Source organism: Schistocerca nitens, chromosome 5, assembly GCF_023898315.1.
Source record: "Schistocerca nitens isolate TAMUIC-IGC-003100 chromosome 5, iqSchNite1.1, whole genome shotgun sequence".
Taxonomy (NCBI): Eukaryota; Metazoa; Arthropoda; class Insecta; order Orthoptera; family Acrididae; genus Schistocerca; species Schistocerca nitens.
The window spans coordinates 495,550,583-495,574,615 of NC_064618.1; the positions used below are offsets into that span (position 1 = coordinate 495,550,583).

Genomic DNA, 24,033 nt, shown 5'->3' on the forward strand with positions numbered 1-24,033 from the left:
TCATGAAACATTGTAATTAAGCTTTAATAGAATAGTTGAGGTCTATCTTCAAGCATCTGCCAGTTCAGGTATGTAATTTGGAAGAGCGCGCGCACACGCAAATGCAATTCTCACACACGTGACCACTGTCTGTGGCTGCCGAGGTCAGACTGGGTCTGTCTACGATTCAACAGTTCCACTGTGTGGTGAATTAACTGGCTGAATTTTCCCAGTACCCTACCAATGAACCAATATCTTTCACCAGATTTACATAAAATTAAGTATGTGAGATTAATGCACTTCATATTCCTGCACTCTGGTACACCAAGTTTATATGAATAGACGATCACAGTTGTGACCCATTGATATTGTAGTTATAGGTCATAGAATACTACATTTTTACTTATTGTGAAGTGCATAGTTTTACACTTTTGCACATTTAAAGCAGGTTGCACCACTTTAAAATCTTATCAAGCTCTGACTGTAACTTTTTTTTTTTTTGGGGGGGGGGGGGGTTAGTATTTCTTTATAGATAACTGCATCATCTCCAGAAAGTCTGTGGTTACTATTATTATTGGCTGCTACATCATTGCTGTACTGAACAGTAAGAATCACAACAGAATTTTGTATGGCACACTTGAATTTTCTTCCACGTATATTGATGACTCTCCATTTAATATAACGTGCTGCATCCTCCCTATCAAGAAATCTTTAGATAGTCACAAATTTTGGTTGATATCCCATATGATAGCACATTTAATTAATGATTGTTGGTACGGTGCTGAGTAAAGACAGTGACAGAGAATGAGTAAATCACATAATAAGCACAATCCACAATGCAACAAATTCATCCATGCCCAGATATTCTGGATAGCCTAAAATTCATCCTGTTCCCTTGTAGAAAGATGAGTGCTACTTTGCAATCTATGATGTGTTTGGCTCTCTGGAGGTTGAACAAAAACTTGCAAACTTCTTCATGGTGAGGGCAAAATGCCGCTGTATAATAAAAGGGAGTGAGGAGAATGCCACAGATGTCCTAGAATTCTGCATGTTGTTCCATTAAATTCTGTAATTTTAGAGAGACCAACTGTAGGATTTTAAGATGAAGTGCCAAGTACCTTATTAATGCAGCAATGAGTAATGGATTTCTCAATGCTAGCAACGGAGATATTGCCCAGACTGTGACAGAGCATGCAACTTGAATCACTGTCACCACAAGACAGGATCCAGCTTTCTGCCACCACCAAGGTTTGTTGACTGGAACTTTGTTTAATGAAGTTTTCATTCTCTCCTTCTGAATTTGGATTTCATGCAGTCTGCAGCACACAGCAAGTCACAACAAAACTCACTATATCATATTGTAGCAACCCACTAAAAATGCTAAACAAACTCCTGGAAAAAATCTGTTTTAATCCTCCTTTACAAACCTGAGCAGCACCATATTTTCTATCCTACTCTGCATATGTAGAATGCATTTTATGATAACCTGCACTGGTGGTAATGTAGAGACCAGCAGATTAAAACAGGTGGTTCCAAAGGTAAATAACAGCAGAGATCACAAAGTGAATGAATAACCAAAACAAGTTCAGAGCATACTAAAGTCATCTTAAGCATAGACAACAATCCACAGAGCAATCCAAATCACAAACATAAACCAGACAAGGTCACACAATTGCCATTCAATGGTACGTAACTAAAGGCTTCTGTGAGTAATGAGAGATTGGCTGGTAATAGCTAGGCTGTGGCATTTAATGGTAAACACTCATCAAAGGGCAGCACCACCTCACATGCTTGCTGCAGTGGCTGAAACTTGCACAGGTGCAAACCACAGCTTTCGCCTGGAGCTAGCATATCCTTGATGTGTTCTCCTTATGGTTGGGGAATCTGAATCACTGTTGGATAGTAAACCATATATCCTCATATTGCTGTCATTATATCAACCTCAGCACAACAGAAGAAAAGATCTGGAGGAGATGATCAACTGCCACCGTAACACAATCTTAGAATCTAGAGTGCTCCTCAGTTGATTTTAGTGTGGGCTCAGGAGCTGTCAATCCATCTTTGATTTTCTGACCATATAGGAGGCATCTGTACAACATGCTTTCTGTTTCAGGTATCAATTAATGAGTGTTTTTGAGTATACTATCCTTAGAAAGCTAAACACATAGGGTTGACGGAATTGTCTTCCATGTTTTATTACAATTCTTTCTTTCCTTGTCTTATTTTGTGTGTGACTTGGTGATGCTTTACTGAATCATTTTCAATAAGGGAATGCTGTCACCGAAGGTAGTGTTTGAAATGTGATCCTTTTCTTAGTAACTATAAATTGTATTGTGCCCAACGTATAAATCACCAGTCAGAATTTCTTAGTTATGGAGTAGTTTTCAGTTGTCAGCACTTCTTCCGGCCTATGACAGTTTCGAATGTTTGCTTTGAAATCTGCATTTATTCTTTGGGGCCATTACATCACATCTTAAATTGTTAAGAACGTTCAGGGACACTGTTTAATATTTTAATTATTTGGTGGTCTGTCTGTCTTATGATGTTGATCTGTATGCTTCCTCCCTTTTGAATCATAGGTAAATACTGCAGATTATGTTCAACTTTTTCTTCTTTTTCTACTATTACAATTTTTGTTTTAATCATTTTTTGATGCAACAGACATTTAATTTTATATTGTGTATGATTTGGTCAGCCTGACCACAATTGAACAATGAATTACATCATTTGATGATGGCAAATGATTTCAGGTTAAATATGACCCTCTTCTAGTAGTGCTTATTACAGTTTGAGGACTGGTATGTGCTTGTTATCATTTCACTGCTTATACAGTGTGAGGATTTTCTTAGCTAATCATCTTCATACTATTGTCAATTGTTTTATGATAATGCTTACTATATTGATATACAAGGAAAGGTTGTATACAGAGAATTGAGAGGGCATGATCATCGGTAAATGAGGGTTAGGCACTGTGTATCAGAAGAATTTGCTAATCTCTGGCAGAAGTGGGTCTGCACACATTTTGGCTGGGTGAAAGTGTAGAGAACAAAAGAAAACACTCCAGTTTTCATTCTTGAAGGATATAAGCACAGTAAAGCAAATAAATTGAGGCATTCTGTGCCATCATATAATTTTCTGTTACATAGTGTCCAGTAAGAGGAACGTCGTTATCTTTTTTTCTGGAAAACAGGCAGTGTATATGAATGTAGAAAAGTAAGTGTAGTGTATTGCTTGTTACTGTTAAGAAACATGCATTTTGCTTTGTAGAACCTTAAACCACCTCCTTAAGAATGAACTTGTGAGCACCAAAGAACTTAACTTTATTGGTAGCACACTCAAGTTTTTTACATTTTAAGAACATTTAGTTTGAAAAAAGTTTGGTAGGCTTTATCCAACAGACTATGGTAAAACTAATTAACAACCAGCATTCAGTTCATTTCACAAATAACTACATTGTAATGCATGGCCTCAGTTCCACTGTAGTGGTACATGATGACAAATGAAGTAATACACAGCAGTGAACCCCTCCCTGAGAAATGAGTGAAACATCTTCTAAAGGACAAGAATCACATATATTTGGTTATGAAATGAACACATCTAATTTGGTTGTTTCCTTCTTCTTCTTCTTCTTCTTCTTCTTCTTCTTCTTAGTTGTATTGTAGCAGTGTATCCACAGAAAAACTCTTCCAGTGAAGAATGCCTCTGGCAACTGTCAAACTTAGACATATCTCGAGGAAATATATAAATATGTCTAACTAATGTATTATATGCTGTAGTTTATTAGTTGACTTGTGTATCAGACAGAGGTGTGAATCATTATGAGAGTTAACTGTTTGAATCAAAGTGACATGATAAATAAAGGCATATTTTGTGTCTTTTGGATGGAAAATAATACTTAATCTTTATTTTTTGTATTGGAAGTGGAAATTTTATTATAAAAAGCCTACAAAAAAATTTCAAGTAAATTGTAGCATTAGAGAAATATCACTTTTTTACACTGCCAGTGAGAGGACAAGCAGAATAAAATTGATGTAATGAATACTGTAAAAAAAGAAAAATAATTTTTACCATTGCACTTCATTGGCCATAAAATTTTAATTTCAAAGTGTGCAAAAGTTTGAGTTCTGCTATATGAACTTGACTGAAATCAGTCATAAGAATTTAATCTGGTTTAATATTTAAATTTCACTGAATGAATTCCATCACTATGGAAAAGGATGACAAGGGCACTGGAATAGGGGAGCCATACATTGAGAGAATATACTGCATTGCATTAAAAAGGTGTGTACATTTCCATCAATAAGAAATATTAATCCTCATACATAATTCTGTTTAATGCATAAAATTTATAGAGAAATTTAGTAAAGCATATACAGGGTGGTCCATCCTAAATTTCGGATGAGATTATCTCAAAAATTATACATCAGGTAAAAATAGTGGGTAAGATAAGTTCGTAAGCTCAAAGGGGGACATCAAATGATACTACATGTGACCTCCAGCCCCCACCCCTGCCCCCTTGTTTTTAAACCAGTGACAAATGGCATTGAAATCGAGAAAAAGTAAAATTGGGGAAGAACTCTGATTTATTTAGAATTATCTGAGAAAGATGCATCAAATGGATAAAAAATGTGCACCAATTCTTTCATTATGCCAAATTAAGCTATTTTTGTACAAAATTACTGTATCCTACTTTTAGCGTTACCCAGGAACGACGACATGGATGTAGTAGAATGATGCTCCCATGGATTGCTTCATTAGTGAGAGTCCCCCTTGCCTCTCACATGTTGGGGTGCTGCATTAGTGTGTGTCTCTTTGTCTCTCACAATTTGGGGTGCTTAATTAATGAAATTAGCCACAAAGAAATTGTTCAAAATTATCCCCATTTGCTTCAATGCATAAAGTCAATCGTCTGCGAAAGTTGTCCACAGTTTTGAGCAGCACATCCTGTGGTATGGCTGCACACACTCTTTGAATGCATTGCTCTATATCGTTTCAGGTTGTGGACTGTCTTTCATAAACAATATTTTTTAAATAACCCCACAAGAAAAAATCAGGAGATGTTAGGTCAGGTGAATGTGGAGGCCGCTGAATTGGTCCGCCACATCCTATCCATCGACCAGGGTACCATAAATTTAAAACATTCCGCACATTTTTAGCATAATGGGGAGCTGCTCTGTCCTGTTGGAACCACATTTGTTGCCCAGTTTCTAAATTAAAATCTTCCATTAGCTCCAACAAATCATCGTGGAGAAGTTGTAAATAAGATTCCCCAGTCACATTTCAGTCAAAAAAATATGGTCCTATCAAGTAACCATTTAAAATTCCATACCAGACCATTAATGACCATTTTGTGTTGATTGTCAATGGGTCTGTGCCAGTGTGGATTGACAGGGGACCAATAGTGACAATCATGACAATTTAATTCGCCATTGTTTTTGAATGTGGCTTCATCTGTGAAAATAACGTATCTAAAAAAAATCATTGTCACCTGTTATCGTTTCCAAGGCCCATTGGCAGAAATGCACGCGTATTTGCATATCTTTCGATGTTAATGCATGTGTCATTGTGATATGATACACATGATATTTATGTGCCTTCAAAATACTCAAAACAGTTGATTTCGGTATTCCAGTTTGTCTCTGAATTGCACGACTACTAATTTCGGGACCTAGTTGAACACAGATGAAAACAGTAAGGGTACAAGCGTCATTTTCATTGTATTCACGATGACGAGATTGACAGTGCATGAGAGAATATACTGCATTGCATTAAAAAGGTGCGTACATTTCCATCAATAAGAAATATTAATGCTCATACATAATTCTGTTTAATGTATAAAATGTATAGAGAAATTTAGTAAAGCATATACAGGGTGGTCCATCCTAAATTTCGGATGAGATTATCTCAAAAATTATACATCAGGTAAAAATAGTGGGTAAGATAAGTTCGTAAGCTCAAAGGGGGACATCAAATGTGTGAATCATTTTCAATATGTGTATATGTGTATATTAACTAAGGATTTACAGAGTAGAATCATAAAGTCAGTGATTTCAGCCAACAGGATATAGTGAACCCTCCAGTACTTGGATGTCGTCTGTTTGGGAAACAATCTGCATACAATTGCGCAGCTGCAGCGTAATTGTTATGGCATTCACCTAAAATTAACATCTTATCAACAATCTCTGTAGGAGGATAGAGAGCCATGTTTTGCTAAAGAATAATTTACTTTCGTCAGTTGATTGTTTATGGTTCACAATCTGAAAGTGAGGTGACGTCTGATCGCGTTGCACCGACCTTTATACTGAGCCATAGTTTGCAGTTTGGCCACGGTAGTGCCACAGTCAGGTGAGTAATGCAATTGTGAAGAGTTCCCTAACGAGATTTTAATATCATTACACGTCCCTCCATCAAAAACTGTGGCGGGTAGGATACATTTTGTAAAAAAAAAAATAGCTTAATTTTATGTAATGAAAGAATTGGTGCACATTTTGTATTGATTTGATGCATCCTTCTCAGAACAGTCTAAATAAATCAGAGTTCATCCCCAATTTTAATTTTTCTCGATTTCAGCGCCATCTGTCAATGGTTTAAAAAAATATTTCAAGCAAAACTTGATTACTTTTTTATGGAGAAACCGAATCTGCAATTATAAATGGGGGTTTCCATTTAAGATTTAAAAGTTGCCCAGCGCCACGTCCAACGGGGTGGGGCTGGGGGTCACATGTAGTATCATTTGATGTCCCCTTTGAGCTTATGAACTTGTCTTACCCACTTTTTACCCAATGTATAGTTTTCGAGATAATCTCATCCGAAACTTCAGATGGACCTCCCTGTATATTTAATGCAGCAGTAAAGTGGATAAAGTAATGAACACACATGTGGAAAGTAGATATTTGGTATGTGTATATTAACTAAGGATTTACAGAGTAGAATCATAAAGTCGGTGATTTCAGCCAACAGGATATAGTGAACCCCCCAGTAACTGAGACTTGGGGATAGAAACCCGTTAAAGAAAACTAAAATTAAGATAAAGCCAATGTGGTGGAAAGAGTATTAATTTATTCCCAGAATGAGATTTTCGCTCTGCAGCGGAGTGTGCGCTGATATGAGATACTGGCAGAAGTAAAGCTGTGAGACCGGGCGTGAGTCGTGCTTCGGTAGCTCAGTTGGTAGAGCGCTTGCCCGCGAAAGGCAAAGGTCTCGAGTTCGAGTCTCGGTCGGGCACACAGTTTTAATCTGCCAGGAAGTTTCATATTAATTTATTGTTTTTACACTCTTGAATTTCAGTATTTAAATGCACAGTGGTTTATATTATTTGATTTGATTTATATTTCGTTAGACTTTTAAATCACTTTTCCAGTTTTACCATACATAACGACATGCATGATCCCTTCTTTAGCAAAACTTCCCTGTTCACTGACGACATAACTGGTCACAGAGCATGAAATATAATCAGACAAGGAACATAAAAATTCATTCGAATTATCGTATCACGAACAATGTTGTAATGACAGACAAATTATGTGAAAGCAGATGAAATGAATGTAGAAGCTCATATAAATGGGTAGAAATGCAATAGCAATTTTTTTTCTCCCTGTGTTGTTAAAATTAATACACAATTCTAAGTGGTTCAATAACACCAGTACTGATAAACTTACACTTTAGGATTCACAGACCACTCTAAGGTACCAGTAGAAGGAATTAAGACTGTACAGTAGGAGAATGTTCTATCAGCAAATGAAAGGAAGCCTTTGAATTTGCAGTTTTTTCCCTGCATGGGTGACAAGAAATCCATTCACCTGTGTATGTTTAGATTTTAGTTTTTTGACTCCCATTGGACATGAAGGTCCACCTATAAACTCATTTCTCAAAAGGGAACTCGACTGATTGAGGCATGACAAAAATAATCATAAGAATTTTGAACAAGAAATAACTTTTGAGATTATAGCAAAAGTATGTTCATGGAAATAATCTAATTTGTACAAAACAGTGAGCAAACTGGTAGTTGCATTAATAGCAATATGTAGAAGGATATTAAATTATGTTAGAATAGTTCTTTTTTCAAAAAATAATTGTATCTTGTAATACTAGGTGATTAAACTAAAAGAGATATTTTGAAAAGTCTACTGGAGGAGGAAAAAGCAGAACAATCTGAATTATTTCAAAACAAATACCTAGTATTCTGAGCTAAAACAAGTATGTCAAAGAATTTTAATTTTTAAAACACTGCCTGACAAAAAAAGTGAAGCACGGAGAAGACATGGTCAGATGTCAGGGAAATGAGTGCTTTAGTGTTGTTCATGTTTAGTGTTGTTATCAGGCCTGGTAGGGTGTATAAGGGACAAGAACAGTGTCATGTTGAGTGGTTACTGTGAGGGACACAGAGATGCTACATATCTGTATGATACAGGTTTATCAGCACCTGCCAAAGTTTCAAAGAGACCTCATTGTGGATCTCCTTAAACTCAGCTGGTCAAATTGTGCAATATCCAGATTTGTGGGCATTGGGATGTGACAGTGGTCCAATGTTTGAATGCATAAGGGAGTATTGCTGTGTTGTGCAGCAAGCGCATTCTCACCCCTTTGCATCTGCACTCTCATATGCACCATTGGTCAGAGACTAACAGCAACCAACTAGGGAATTATTGTCCCATGTGTAGGCTGCTGTTAATACTGTATTTGGAGCAGTGCTGTGGCCAGGAAGCATGGATTGCCGATGATTGGCATTGCATTGTGTTCATCATGAATCATGATTCTGATTTACTGTAGGGGACATCATTGGTGAGCAAGGCGGCAATCTGAGGAGAAATCCTATTCTTCCAATGTTTTGGAGAACCACAGCAGTTTTACTCCTGGCGTCATGGTGTGGGAAGCCATTGGATATGACTTCACGTCATGGCTAGAGAACTATTACAGCATAACGCTAAGATGTGAACATCCTGCATCCTCATGTATTACCTCTCATGTAACAGTATCATGCCATTTTTCAACAGGCAATGCCCATCCACGCAGGGCACATGTCTCTGTGACCTGCATGATGTTGAGATACTAACGTCACCAGCAAGATATCCAGATCTTTCCTGATAGATCTTGTATGGGACCAGCGTGGACATCATCTCCATCCTAATGCTAACATCTGGGGTGTAAAATAGGTGTGTGCCTCAGAAGAACATGTAATGGCTTTATGACACCCTTCTCATCTGAATCACTGCAAGCATCAAGGCCAGAGGCTGTGTAACATCATACTAATAAATGAGCTCTTACTGCCAAGTTCTTTGCAAACCTGATTTGATTTCATAACCCCTGAAATAACATCACATACCTCTCAACCTGTGAAGTTTTATTTAGTTTCCTCCTCCACTTTTGGATGCTTTTTTTGTCAGGCAGTATAGTTTTACTGTTTTTTAATCAACATAACAGCCATATCATGGTAGAAAAAAAAGGAAATAGCAGTTCTTAAGAGGTGAGAAAATCTGTGAACAGAGTGGTATATGGTGTAGGTGCTGGTTGCCAGCAGAGCAACAGCAAGGGATACCTTGTTGATATTATCTGCATTTATTCTACAAGTAGCCTCCGTATTTGCAGCATTCCTTTTGCCTTGTGCATGTCATCTTTCATTCTATGCTTTCTCTCTCTTTAAGATAATTCAGTGGGGTATTGCTCTCAATAGAACCTTAATTCACTTATATGCTTCTGTCTAGATCCTAACTTTACTGGTACGGTTGGTTTATTTTCAACTGCAGTATCAGTACTAACATGCCAGTACCAGCCAAGCATGTTATCTTCTGCATGCTGAAATGCTTTGGTCATGGTTCTGTGTCTAGGATGTATAATCACCTGCAGATTTTATTCATTCTCTCACTCATTAATTCATCAGTGATTCTGTTTCTCAATTTCGCAACTTTTCACAGTGTGAAGCTTTGGTGTTGAATTATCTCTTGTTCTAAATAAATACATGCAGTACCAATATGAGGCTGCCTCTTTAAACAGGAAACCACTCTGATCTCACATGAAGCCATCCCATCCACCTGCAGGTTTAAAATCGACCCGTTGCACAGAAATTGACAACCTGGGGTAAGTTACATGGTTTGTAACTTGAATGACAATAAATCTGTGTAACATAACATTCTACTTCTTTGAGAAACCATTCAGATATTCCTATGGAATCAAATGTATCTGATGTAATATGCACGTGTTAAAAATTTGTGTGGAAACCAACCACATAATTATGTTGAATATGAAAAATGAAATTGGTTTATTGACTGCAATATATTGGATTAGAGGTTATAGTTGCGAAGAAATATAAGGTTAAATGTTATTCATGTGGAACAGTAATCTAGATGTCTAACTTTTAAGAGTTTTTCCAAAGATAGCTATTTAATTTATATAAGATGAGCACAAAGACAATAAAAACTCGTATATCGTAGAAGTCAAAGGGTGAAAATGGAAAACTTGATGGTGATATTTGTATGCACATTTCAAAGTATGCAGTAGCCATGTATCTTGCAAATTCAGGATTACTGATTCCTTTCCTCTGAACTAGAGAGAAGAAAGAAGGAATGAAAAGATGCAAAGGTCTCTTCAAATAGAGCCACAGAACAGTAGGGGATGAGCGGGGAATGGAATTCAGCAAAACCTACCAATCAGACAGGAGTTTGTGTGGAGCATGAACAGTGGAAAAGACAGTATATATGAGATACACAATCAATATACAGGTGAAGATGACTCAGCCAAGTTGTTATGATCCCACACTCTTGAGAACAAAGCTTTTCTGGTAATGATATATTGTAAGCCACCAGTCAATTTTATCTCTGTTAATCACATATACTTAGAACTTCAATTGAATCATCAAAAGAAACTTAAATTTGTGTGAAGAATGGTAAACTAGCTGGGGAAAACAAAGAGAGATCAACTGATAGGTCCTAAAAATGGATAGTTGGATCCCGTGAGATAACAAGTGCAACTTAAGAGGGGAAATTTTAAAATACAAAACCTTCTCCTCTTCATTATCTTTGTATTTACAGCTTGATCATCTGCTTTTATTTCAGTCTAGCAGATGGTGTTGGAAAAGCGATGTTAGCAGCCCATTTTTCCATTATTATGGTTCTCTCTAGTTCTGAAAGAAGGAATCTGTTATTCCAGGAGATTGAGTTTTTCAGTGTTTTAAGTTATGCTTGACTATTTCACAATCTATTCTTTTCAGGTGATTATAAAATTTACTGTTTGACATTTTCATGTGGTAAGACCTTACATTTGGTCCTACATGGGTATATGTCAAAAAGTCAGTAAATAAACTGATAAATTTGCAAAGTGGGCCCCCTTTTCCTTCAGGATGATTGTTATATTACTTCTAATTTTTTACGTGATGGAGAAGTTTTACATGGAAAATTGCATGCAACTAGTGAATTATTAAAACTTTTTTTCACAACTTTGTTACTTTCTGAGATACAAATCAGCTGTTTCAAGTATCAACTACTACTGGTAAATAATGTAATTGTTCTGTAATTACATGCATATGTAAAGTCCCATGGAAAAAGCATTTTTAGCCAAACTGTGACTTCCTCATTTCAAACTCACACATCTGAAAGCCTCTCAAGTCTATCTCTTTTATTGTGACTGTGATGAGTGAATGTGGAATGTAGTGTCTTTGTTTTTAGTCCAGTTAATTGTTGTTTGAAACAAGCTTTTTTGTAACCAAATTGCAGAAGTTATTTTATCAGTAGTTCTATATGTTTTTTGGGGTGCTAAATCTGAATTTCATGTTTTCTGCCTAAGAGGAAGTCTGCTTATATCTCAAAAAAGCTATGTATATTTTGAAGATGACCACTCTGTACGACATTAAAGGAGACAAAATTTTCTACTAAATCCAGCTGTCAGGTTTGATTTACTGCTAAGTTATATTGGCACTAGGGTGCACTGAAAAGTAGCCACTCCCACCCCATACAACTACAAAAATTTTCATGTCACCAGCAACAACTCTTCCACCATGTGAAATTATATTAAATTTCCTACAAGAGAGGCCTGTAACATTCACTTTTCTCAAGAGGGAGGAGGAAACAAAGCGGAAATTATGAAAAATGCCTTCTGTGTATTACAGCCAAATGACCCCTCTCACTTCTCTGTCTGTCATCGGTGATACACTTTTGATGTATTATTTTTAAAAGAGGCTGTTTTGAATGAGTTGAGAGAAAGTATGTTTGATGAAACATTAAAAATTATATTTCAACTAATTAGATACATGGTACTGAACAGAAAGATTAATATCAAATATTTATGTACTGATTTACATGGGACGTAAAATTAGATATATGAACCCAGGATTGCATCATCATTTTGAACAGTTTCTCCATCTGCAAAACAAAGAGGACATTTAGTGGCAGATTATGGATACAAAACACAGGTAAGTTGACTATCAGTGTGTGAAGAAGTACGTGTACTAATGCCATGCACAATTCTTTTACTCATCTCCATTTGGACAAAGGAAGGTTCAGGCAGAGCAGGGGTTGTGGAAGATCCAGGCAGGACAATGAATGGTTGCTGTTCTTCAGTTGAAAAAAATGTATTTGAATGATTAATGTTGTGATAGAGAAAAAGTGAGTAGGAAAGATGTATAATGCTGTGAAGTATTACACGAATTAATACCTTCTGCACCTCGACTTCTTCACACAATGTTGTTACAAGGGGCTCATCCAGGCCGTCTTCGTCTTCTGTATCAAAATTGTCATTGATGTTGGAACATTAATCTTCACGTTGCTGGCACAGCTTCATGCAGAACAGTCCTGCTCACTTACACCCACAATGACCTTGGCAATCTGTCTCTTGCAGTTGCAAGATTTAAGTTGAAAGATCCTCTAGGGGACCCCGGGTTTTAGTGTTGCTGTGGGAGCCAACCTATTTTTTGTCAACTTTCACCTGCACTGCTCTGGATCGAAGTAGTTTCTGATACACTGCTGCACCTGGTGGAAAACTCTGAAGGTGTGTTGTTGGGCTCCAGGTACAGTGGGGTTGTAGTAGCTGTGTTTGATGAGGGCTTGTAGGCTGATGTCACGTATTGCTTATACCTCCACAAAAGTAGATTTGGTGCCCAACAGAATGATTGTGCAAATTAATTGAAAACAGGGCTACTGTTGCACAATGGAAACATGTTATTTAAATGAATACAGTATTAATACGAGTGTCTAAAATAAGCATGAAACAAGTGGATATGACTCTCATAGATATACTAATGGGAGGAGGGATCTTCTAGCTATGAATGGAAACAAATGGACACTTTAACAAGTATGTTTCCCAGTGACATCTTAGAAAGAACCGTTAATAATTGGACAAGTGAATACAACTTAAAGAATAACCGTGGCACAGGTGGGTAGGGAGTATGAAACACTGTTATGTTAGTATTTCACTGACACAGTCACTGACTGTATAAGTTGTTAATTAGATGTAGAGAGTAAATGGAAAGATAGGAACAAACACCATCAGGTTGCCTATAATGCGCACTGAAAGCCACAAGCTGGATGTGTGACCTTAAGATCACAAGCTCAGCTCCTGAAGGCAGGAAGTTTGATTAATTTCTAACTGCTTCAGTGGTCATGATGATGTGCCATCTTACCAGTCAGGCAGTGCATCATAAAAGAAGCTGGCGGCAGTGGTGGCTGGAGTACGTGATTTCAGCCCTTCTTTTGCACTTAATACTTAATATTTCCAATGGTTGTAAGACTAATTTCATCCAACATGTTCCTGTGCCAACCTGGGGTGTTTATATTCTACAAGAGCTTGAGCAGAAATGAACTTTACAGAAGCCTAAAACAAGCTCATCACTGAATGAAGGCCTAAAGCAAAGTGCTTATTCTACAACAACCAAACCAGAAGTCTCATCGAGATTCTGAGTTTCAGCAAATGAAAAATACGAAATAGCATTAAACAATCTCCTATTCTCTTCAATCACATCATACAGTATAATTGCTCATAGGTGAGCCACTAGACCCAGGAGATTTCTCCCACCCCATGCTGGGATTCTGAAATGTACAAATGAGAAACTCTGCATGTAAGCACAGCAAAAAAATGTGGGCACTGCCAAAATGACAGTGTGAGACAATCAGGAAGCCATATTATAAAAGTTTAAACAGGACGCTACTCCAAGGCACATTGAACATTATAAGATGTCCATAGAGAGGCACACCTGCTTAGAGGTCTCTTACGTGGCTTGAAGGGCTTTGGCAGAAAATTCAGTGTTTCCTTTGATAGAGTAATATGATCTCCTCCATCCCTTCTGGAGAATATGTAGGGCTATGATAACACTGGACTCACTACCTGCTGACTGGCCATTGACCAAAGTGTTACAGTTTTGTAGCAGCAAATTTCTTCTCGTAACAGAGACTCTTTTTCTCGTGCATCTGTCTTATGAGCTGTCCAGTCTTCGGAAGCACCACCAACTAAATAAGTAAGGCAGAAGTGATGCAAAAAACAGCCACTGGGAATGTTAATCTGTGTCTGCAATTACAGAGCAGTGTGTTGAATGATTACTTAATCCAGGGAATTTGTATACCAGCCTCTGAAGTATGTTAGTGGACAGTTTTGGCAAAAACTGCCCACGTTACAATTGCCACCATAAAGAGCAGTCAAAAATTTCTTGCTAGAAGTTATTATTTCCTTTGGATGGTCTGAAGGAGCAGGGAATTTAGTAATGTATGACTCAAGATCCGGATTTTTGGAAAGGTTCTTGAGAAATTAAACCTTGACTTTGTTGAATAACACAGACACAGAGCTACAACCACTCATTGTGTGGAAGAAGTGTGTGTGGTTAGCAGCACTTTTCCCTGCTGTACTTCCCAGATTGTAGAGGAGCTGTCTATACTTCACCTGGCGATGAGGAAATATACAGTCGAAAAGGGGAGGAGGGGGGTGTTGGAGGCTTATCATTATGACCAGAAGGTGATCATTTGGTGTGTCTGTATCATTAGCTGCCTGCTTGGAGCTTGGACACGATTCCACTTTCATTGTCTTTTGTCATCAGCTTGATGGTTAGTCTATCATTGTTATTCACAATGTTATATATGAAATTGCTGCTGTCATGGTGCTGCTTAATTGTATCTCTGTGAACTGCTTTTGTCTGTCCCATAAAACACAACTGTCACACTTTGATTGTACTTGCTTCGTACATAATGGATATCTGAGTCATAAATTTATTTGAAAATATACCCACTCAACCATACAAATCTATGCGACAAACAGTCCTTGTTAGTCACATATACTGTACTACTTGGATCCAGAGTAATGAGGGGTGGAAACTGACAACAAATGGATTGGCTTTCATCACCGCATTGAAACTCCCACCTCCCAAGATGCTTCTTCAGCTTATATCCTAAAAATAAGGTCGATGTGGATGTAGGCAGTCAGGACTGGTCCACCGAAGCTGTGCCAGCAATGTGAAAGTTCTTGTTCCAACATCAACATCAATTTTTGATATGGGAGATGAAGACAACTTGGACAAGCCCTTGCAGTACCACTGTCTGCAGCAGTTGGGGTGCAGAAGGGGTTAATTGTTGCAATATTTTTCAGCATTATGCATCTTAACCATATTTCTGTATCATTCTGTTGCTATTTTTCCAGTTGAAGGACAGCAACAGTTCACTGTTCAGCCTGGATCTTCTGCAGCTCCTGAGACTTTGTATAGACACAAGACCCTTCACCTGGACGTTCTGGTGCCCAAGAAACATTGCCTGGGTCACCAGCAGCCAAACAGAGACAAGTAAAAGATCTGCTGCTTGATATCAGTGCACACATTTCTTCATGCGATAGTTCACTTATGCCTTTGCATCCATATTCTGTCACTAAATGGTTTATTTCTTTCCCAGATGGAGAACCTACCCAAAGTGATGACTCAATCCTGGACCTGACATTCACTCTTTCATGACATATGTACATTACAACATACTGATTTCATATTCATCTTTCTGTTCAGTGTTATGTACCTAATATGTCACAGATATAATTTGTTGATGTTTTTGTCAAACATACTTCCCCTCAATAAATCTAAACATGGTCCATAGTAGGCTATAATGCAATGTTTATTTAATTGTACGACTAGTTGATTTCAACTGAGCGTTATTGTCAAACACATTTGTGTCATCTGTATTTCATGTCATTTTCAAATCATTCTTGATTACAAGTAACAAGTGGCCCATATTCCATCATTTTACAAAAGGATCCACACTACAGTGACGCCTTTTAAGATCATATTCTATACTTCGTTCTATGTGCAACATGATACAAAGTTGAGTAAAGTTCAGAATACGATCTTAAAAGGTGTCACTGTAGTATGGATCCTTTTTTAAAATGATGGAATATTACTGCTTGTTACTTGTAATTAAGATTGATTTGAAATGACATGAAATACATATATTAAAAATGTACTTAACAAGACGCTTAGTCAAAATCAGCTAATTGCACGATTAAATAAACATCACATTACAGCCTATTACAGAGCATGTTTACATTTATTAAGCATCTGGATGCTGTGGATCCCAATAAATACAAAATTTTAAATACTTCTCCTCGATACATTTAAAACAGCCTCTCAACCTTTTTAAAGCATAATACACAGAAATTATAGCACCAATGGGAGACAGCACAATTGCATTTTTCATAATTGCTGTTTTGTTACCTCCCTTCGTTTGAGAATATAGAATGTTACAGATGTCTCTTGTAGGAAATTCAATGTACTTTCACATGACGTAGGGATTTTTGTTGATAACATGTATAAGGGGGTTAGTCTGTTTGTTGTGCCGGATGATGATTACACGATCAGGATTTGTAAGCGGTGGGTCCTTGAGGTACGGCAATACGCGAACATGAGAAGTAAGTTTAAACAGTTTTATTAACAAAGATGGATTATAAAACAGGCATGCTATGTGCACCCATCATCACTGTGTCTGACATCCTAACACGGGTTAATTACGGTCGTATTGAAAGGCTCCATGGTGAGCTAAGAAAAGAGACATATTCGCGCCCGAGGCCGTGCTAGTTAATACTGCCCGCTGCGGATGGCGGCCAGTCAGTACTCCCCATCGCAGTGCAGCCGGACGTGCATCTACTGACCAAGCAAATTATCATCATTCCAGACAGGTCAGCTGGTGAGTGTGTGTTAACGCACCGTACGTCTGCGCGCAATCCGTAGACCCTTACATCACTCTCTCCAGAGAAAAAGAGCAACCACAGGTGGCTCAAAATGACCTCCTGGGCATTATGAATCTATTTTGCCATTTGTGGCATCAGAAGGCATTGCAACATGTATTTCATTTGCAGACACAGTAACGTTCAGTACAGAGAAGCATGCCTTCGAGATGACAATTTCAACATAACAAATGCTATTGACAAAAGACAAACTAATAAAAGCAATAAAAACACAATAGTGACAATCAAGTAAGCATTAACATTACTGGAGGAATCGAAGGACTTAATTCTATTTGCTGCTTCAATGAAATTTAACTCATTATTTGAAGAGATTACATTTTCAGTGATGTCCTTAATCAAATTACTGTCTTCAGAAAAACTTGATAAGGAATGCTTTCCATATGTTAATATATATGAATCATTGTAACAAACAGATAACATTCTAGTTAATGGCAAATGTCCAGTTGCATGAAATTTAGTTGGCAACACACTATATCAAATAGTTTTTACATGTAAATGTGACATCAAGGGTGGAGTTAAATGAGAAAATTATACCTTCAGAACATTGTTTGAGAAATGGATGATAAAGATGCGTTAAAATTCTAGGGCAATCATTTGTGGGGGAGGATTCATAAACAATTCTTTCTCACAGCTGTACACTCTACTGTCTAAGAATACTGCCAATTCAGGGTAAATTACCTTATGACTATGTTTACACATATGCAAATCATTTTCATTTATGGACACAAAATATCTTCGATCCTTGCTTATCAGTAGATAATCATTCAGTACATACTTTACATGAATACCTGCATGTCTCCATTTCACAGGGTAAGTATAAATCTTATACATTTCAAAATTATGCTTTGCTCTAGCAATGGGAATAGAAACAATAACAGTTAATTCATCTCCAATCATTAAGGAGTGTGTGGTGGTTAGCTTATAGTAAGCATATAAATTGTAAGAGTTAACAGGGTAAATCATGGTATATGTTGCATCTAGCTTTCGTTCAATTGATAGTAGGATCTGTAAAAATTGCTCTGGATGTAGTAGTATGCTGCTCAGACAATCATTTGAACTACTTTCTTAGGCAGTTCTTAAGTTAAGGGCATCAATTCTAGCATTTGATAAAAAATCAGTAATCCTTAACAAAAGAGTGTTTAAATCTAAGCGTGCACTCCCAGCATTTAATCCTTGGAATAGTTCTTGGATATTTGCATTCATTTCATTACGAAGTATGTGGAAATGTGAGATAAATTGCTTTACAATCTGTTCAATGAAAACTGTGTGGTTAGTAATTTTTCTTTGCATATTCTTTAACACAATAATTTCATTAGAGAGGTTAGTTGAATCTGTACTGGACTGTTGTTCAAGAGCTAATATTTTGCCTTTAACTTCCAGTAGATCTTGACTAGTTAAAATCCCAAATACAGTACAAAGGATACTCCCTCCATAACCAAACCAGGCTCATTTATGCCTGATTTAAGTTTTATGTGGCAGAAGCTTTAAAAAACAGTAAATCTCTTGTTCATAATTAGCAAATGTAGACTCTACCTGCATTTTGGCTGTGATCTAGTTATTATACCAAGATGTACCCATTTCCAAAATTGTATCATTATCCTTAACAGAACGAATTAGGTCAATTTGCTTCTTTACAGAATTGAACTGTTGCTGGATTGTACTTGAGAACAAGTTTTGTATTACTTGTTGAAACTACCATGTCTGATCTTGGTTCAAACAAAACACCTGTACTCTGTGGTACTATTACTACAGCATTAGTAGAATACGCTATCGTAGCAAGCATTAGAATAAAAATGAACATGGTTAATTAGTTCTAAATACTAGAGTTAACAATGAACAGGAAATAATGAGTTTCTTGGGGTAACCTGTGGAATAAAAGGTTTAGTTTCACTTGTGCACTCTTGCAATAGCTTCAATACAAAATCTTCACAACACATTCACATAAGCACATGGCTGAAATAAACACATGCATTGCACTCACACACTACACACGTATACGCAGATTGTAGGGGTATCTGGAACAGGATCGCTTGGAACGTGACAATGTCTCAGCCTCGAAGTCCAGACTGCGACCTCGTGATTCTTGCTTCCTGGGTTTGAGAACAGCAGGTCTGCCTCTCAGTCGGCCCTCATTGTCTTGCGATACTACTGGAAATCTACCCATAAATGGCTTTACATGATTGACATGAACGGCAATTGAACGAAAGGGCAGTTGGAGCTTAAGAGTGACTGGCGACAATGCCTCCAGTATTGGATATGGTCCTTTCCAAAACTTTTTAAAATTTTTGACTTGACTCTTCTTTAACAGCACATTGCTCAGATACACAAGAGTCCCAACTCGATACTGTGACACTGCTACTTGGCGGTCGTGTTGTCTTGCTTGCTGAAGAAAGGATTGATGATTCCGCTGTTTCACTCCCCTCCATGCTTCCTTTAGCTTGCGTGCTAGATCCCTTACGTGTTCATTGCTGATTCCAGCAGTCGATCGTGCAAAGTCCAAGGGTGAATGCATTCTTCTTCCGTAGACGATCTCGTATGGACTTAGGCCAGTTGAGCTGTGCATTTTGGCATTGTAACAACTTACCAAGTACGGTAAACAGACATCCCAATTGTCACGTTTGCTCTCACATAATGGCTAACCATTTTAATAATTGTTCTGTGGACTCGCTCGACTCTTCCATTTCCTTCAGGGTGTGCTGGTGTAGTCCTTAACTGAGTTATTTGCATGAGCTTACAAGTCTGTTTAAGTAATTCGTTCATAAAATTCGTTCCTTGATCTCTAATTATACTTAATGAGAAGATATCTAGAGAAATGATCTAACATTGTCAATATGTATTTGTTTCCATCTTTAGTCTTAGGCAACGGTCCTACGACTACTAGTCCTATTCGTGCAAATGGTTCACTTGTTTCTGGCAGTTCTTGCAATGGCACTCTACTTTTTCCTACATTGTTCCGTCTGTTGCAGGAATCACATTGTAAAACAAACTCGAAAACGTCAGCTTTGTGACTTGGACACCAAAACATTTGAGCTATTGTAATTTTTGTTGCTTTTTTACCGCAATGTCCTGGTAATAAAGAATCGTGTTGCTCTCTCATGATTTACTCTTTCATGCTTTCTGGGATAACTAGGTGGTCTCCTTTACTAGTGATTTTGTACAATGATCCATCTATTTCGACAAAACGTTTATCATTTTTCCATAATTTGCATTGTGGATCTTCTTCTTGAGCTGCCTTTAACTCTTCTTCTCGACTTATTGTAACACAAAAATTGACTTTTCAACTGATTGCATCAGCATTCACTTGTTGTTTACCAGGTGGGTGAATAACCTTAAATTGGTACTCACTCAGTCTTAATGCCCATCTTGTTAATCAGGAACTTGGATCCTTTAAGCTCATTAACCATTTAAGTGTGGCATGATCTGTAATAACTGTAAATTCTCTTCCTGTTAAGAAACATCTTTTATGTGTTATACAAAAAACCAAAGCACAAAGCTCCTTCTCAGTTGTAGTATAATTACATTCTGCTTTAATTGTCTGGAAGCAAATGAGATTGGATGTTCATGACCATCAACTTCTTGAGACAAGATTGCACCTATGGCAAAATTGGCTCTTCCATTGCCTTTTTGCATTCTGTTGATCAATTAAATGTGGCTCCTTTCTTCAGTAGCTGTGTCATTCATTGGACGTGCTATATTCGCATAACTGGTTATGAATCTTCTGTAGGAATTTGACAATCCCAAGAATGATTGTAGTTCTTTCAAATTCTGTGGTTCAGGAAAATTCTTTACATCTTCTATTAATTTTGGATTAGGTTGAACACCTTCACTGGTTATAACATGACCAAAGTAGTTAACTTTATTTTGTGCAAAATGAAATTTGTCTATTGATAAAGACAGGTTTGCACTTCTTATATGCTCAAAAACAGCTTGTAGTCTCTCAGTATGCTGCCTTATGTTTTCACCAAAAATTATTACATCATTAAGGTAAACAAGTGCTTTTGTTGGGATGAGCCCTCGTAAAACTGAATCCATCAGGCATTGAAATGTAGCTGGAGCATTACGAAGTCCAAACGGCATACGAAGATAACAAATGAAGTTTTTGCTTGAACATCTGGATGCACTGTTAACTGGTGATAACCACTTGTTAAATCACATACTGAGAAAATTCGACATCTGCCCAAGTAATCCAAGGTTTCCACTAAATTTGGTAAGGGGTAAATGTCGGGTGTGGTCACAGCATTCAAAGATCGGTAATCAACACAAAAATGGAACTGTGGTTCTCCTGACAACAGGCGAACACCACGGTGGGTCTGAAGGATTTCTTGATTTTATAATTCCGGCTTCTAATTGTTCTTTAACCATGTCTTCTACCAACTCTCTCTGACTAAATGGTATTCGGTAAGGTTTCTGTGTGATTGGGGCAGCATTCCCTATATGAATACGATGCTGAACTAAATGAGTGACAAAAGGAATAAATCTGCATACTCCAGCAAAACAGGCACTAAAATCATCTGTTCATCAACTGTCAAATGTTCTATCTTTTCCCAAATCTTGCACTTCAGTTCATTACTAACTTCATCTCTTTGTTTCAATTTTGTGGTACTGTTACAAAAATCTTTGTTTATAACTGCAGCATTTGTTACCTCATATGGAATCTGTATTACGTCATTTTTACTTACTCTCGACATTTCAGCAACTTTTGTTCCTCATGGCAAAACAACATCCTCATTGTTCATATTCGTTATTGTAACTGGGACTTTTGCGACATTCTGTCTCGCCATTGTAGCGACACCTACACTTCTAGCAACATAACAATGCATTGTATCCAATAACTCACTTTTCTCAGATCACTCAATTAATAATAAAGTTCCTTCCTTGCTTTGGAGTGACCTAACTTCAACATAGATTGTCTTTCCTGCTCCCGTGGGAATCTGCTGAGGCTGATCAATTTGAACGTCAACTCGGATGGTTTGAAGTGATGCATCGTTTGGGCGGTCCATTCCCACGACGTCAGTATTGCTGTTCCTTTGAGTACGATCTGAAGAACGATTTCCTAGGTTGTAGTTACTACGGCCTAGTCTGATCTTTCTTTCTGCGACGAATATCTCTGCCTCGTTAGCGGACAAGAAATCAAATCCAAGTACACTGTCATAACGCGTTTCGTTATTTGAAACTACTTGCACCCTTGATGTGTATTCATCTTGGCCTTGGCCAAGAATAAATTCTACGCACTTTTAATAGGGGCAGTTTCAGTTTGTCCCATTTATCTATGCAACACCACATTAATGAGGTCTGTGCTCCTGTGTCAATAATTGGCTTGATGTTTCTCCCGCATTATACAGCCCCTACCACGAAGTCATTTTCGATTTGATTTTCGCTGGAACTAACAGGAATCACTGTCTGTGGCAAGGGGCGGATGGAGTGGTGGCCCGTACGTCCCTGTACTGTTGTTTGCATTACCTTTCTTCTTGTTGCAACAATCTCTCGAAACATGACCCTGCATCCCGCAATGATAGCAGATTCGATTCTCTTTACTATCCTTACACTTGTGACCCAACTTATTGCATCTGTAGCATTGTACTGTTGTGTTGAAAACTCTACGCTCTTGTTTCTGCATCTCATTCAGTCGTCTTAGTGCTTCAACGAAACCAACAGCTGATTCTACTGCTTCCTGAAACATTGTACATCATGCCAAGCTAACAGCTTTTCTTACTTCCTCTCCGTGCAACCCATGAATGAATGTGTCCGAGGCTCTCTGGTTGGCTTTGAACAACTGAATTCGATTTTCATTTTCATCTTCTACTAACTCATTCTTTTGAGCGTTAATGTTTTGAATTCTGTCGGCAAACTGCTCGATACATTTGTCTTGTCGCATTCGCAAACTGTGAAGTTGCTCTCTGTCAAATCTGATGGTGTTTTTACGTTTAAATCTCTGAACAACAATCGTTCTAAACTCATTGCAATCTTCTGTTTTCACGCAAGTAGCCTCCGTACTAATGAAATCTTGCGCTGCTCCCTGAATTCTTAATTTGGCAACCACTAGCTTATCGGAATCTGTCCATGATCCTAACAGGGCGGCACCTTCAAGTTTACGAAAAAACACTTTCACATCATCTTCGGGTTTCCCACTAAACACTGGTACTGATGGCAATAATGAAAAATTCTTTATTGTAGTTGTACTTGTACTGCATGAACTATCATTTGACAAGTCTCTCGGAATGTTACGCTCGCTTCTTTCAGCTTTTAACTGCCGAATCTCTTCTTGCTGTTCATTAATAACAGTTTGTATATCGACAACATTACTGTGACTGGATTGTGATGTTTTGTTTAATTTACCGCCAATGAGTCACCCAAATGTAAAATAAAAATCCATCACTGCCTTTCATATTCTAGCCAAACTGGAGTAGACCAACCTGAATTAAAAAGGAGACAGTAGCAGTGGGAAAGAGGCAGAGAAGTAATATATGCTGGTAGAGAGTAGGCAGGTGTTATTATTTAGAAAGAGTGATGGAGACAATGGTATTGTGAGAGAAAGAAAAGAGAGGTACACAGTGTCAGTGGAACATAGTAGACAGTGTAACATTGCTAGGAAAAGAATGAAGGAGACAGTGCCAGTGGGAGGCAGAATAAAGAAAGGGAGAAAATGGAAGTGGGTGAGAGCCAGTGATAATGGGAGGCAGAGACTATGGCAATGACAACAAGGGAGAGAGATAGAGAGAGAGAGAGAGAGAGAGAGAGAAGCAGTGGGAATGAATGAATGAGATAGTAACAGTAACAAAGGACAGGAGGGAGACAGTGACAGCGAGAGGAGACTGTACTAGTAGGATGGAACAAAGGTGACTGTGGCTGCGACAGGAGACAGTG

At 37.7% G+C, this 24,033-nt stretch overlaps 1 protein-coding gene across 2 annotated transcripts in view; it reads left to right on the forward strand.

The window, feature by feature from the left end:
• LOC126259820 (phosphatidylserine synthase 2-like) overlaps positions 1-24,033 on the forward strand; it is a 210,327-nt gene that overhangs the window by 151,405 nt on the left and 34,889 nt on the right. The window contains exon 9 of one of the 2 annotated variants that reach the window (XR_007546563.1): positions 9,970-10,053. The exons of the other annotated variant lie outside the window; for it this stretch is intronic. The gene's annotated coding sequence lies outside the window, so the exon portion shown is untranslated. The remainder of the gene's footprint in view (positions 1-9,969; positions 10,054-24,033) is intronic. 2 annotated transcript variants of the gene reach the window in all.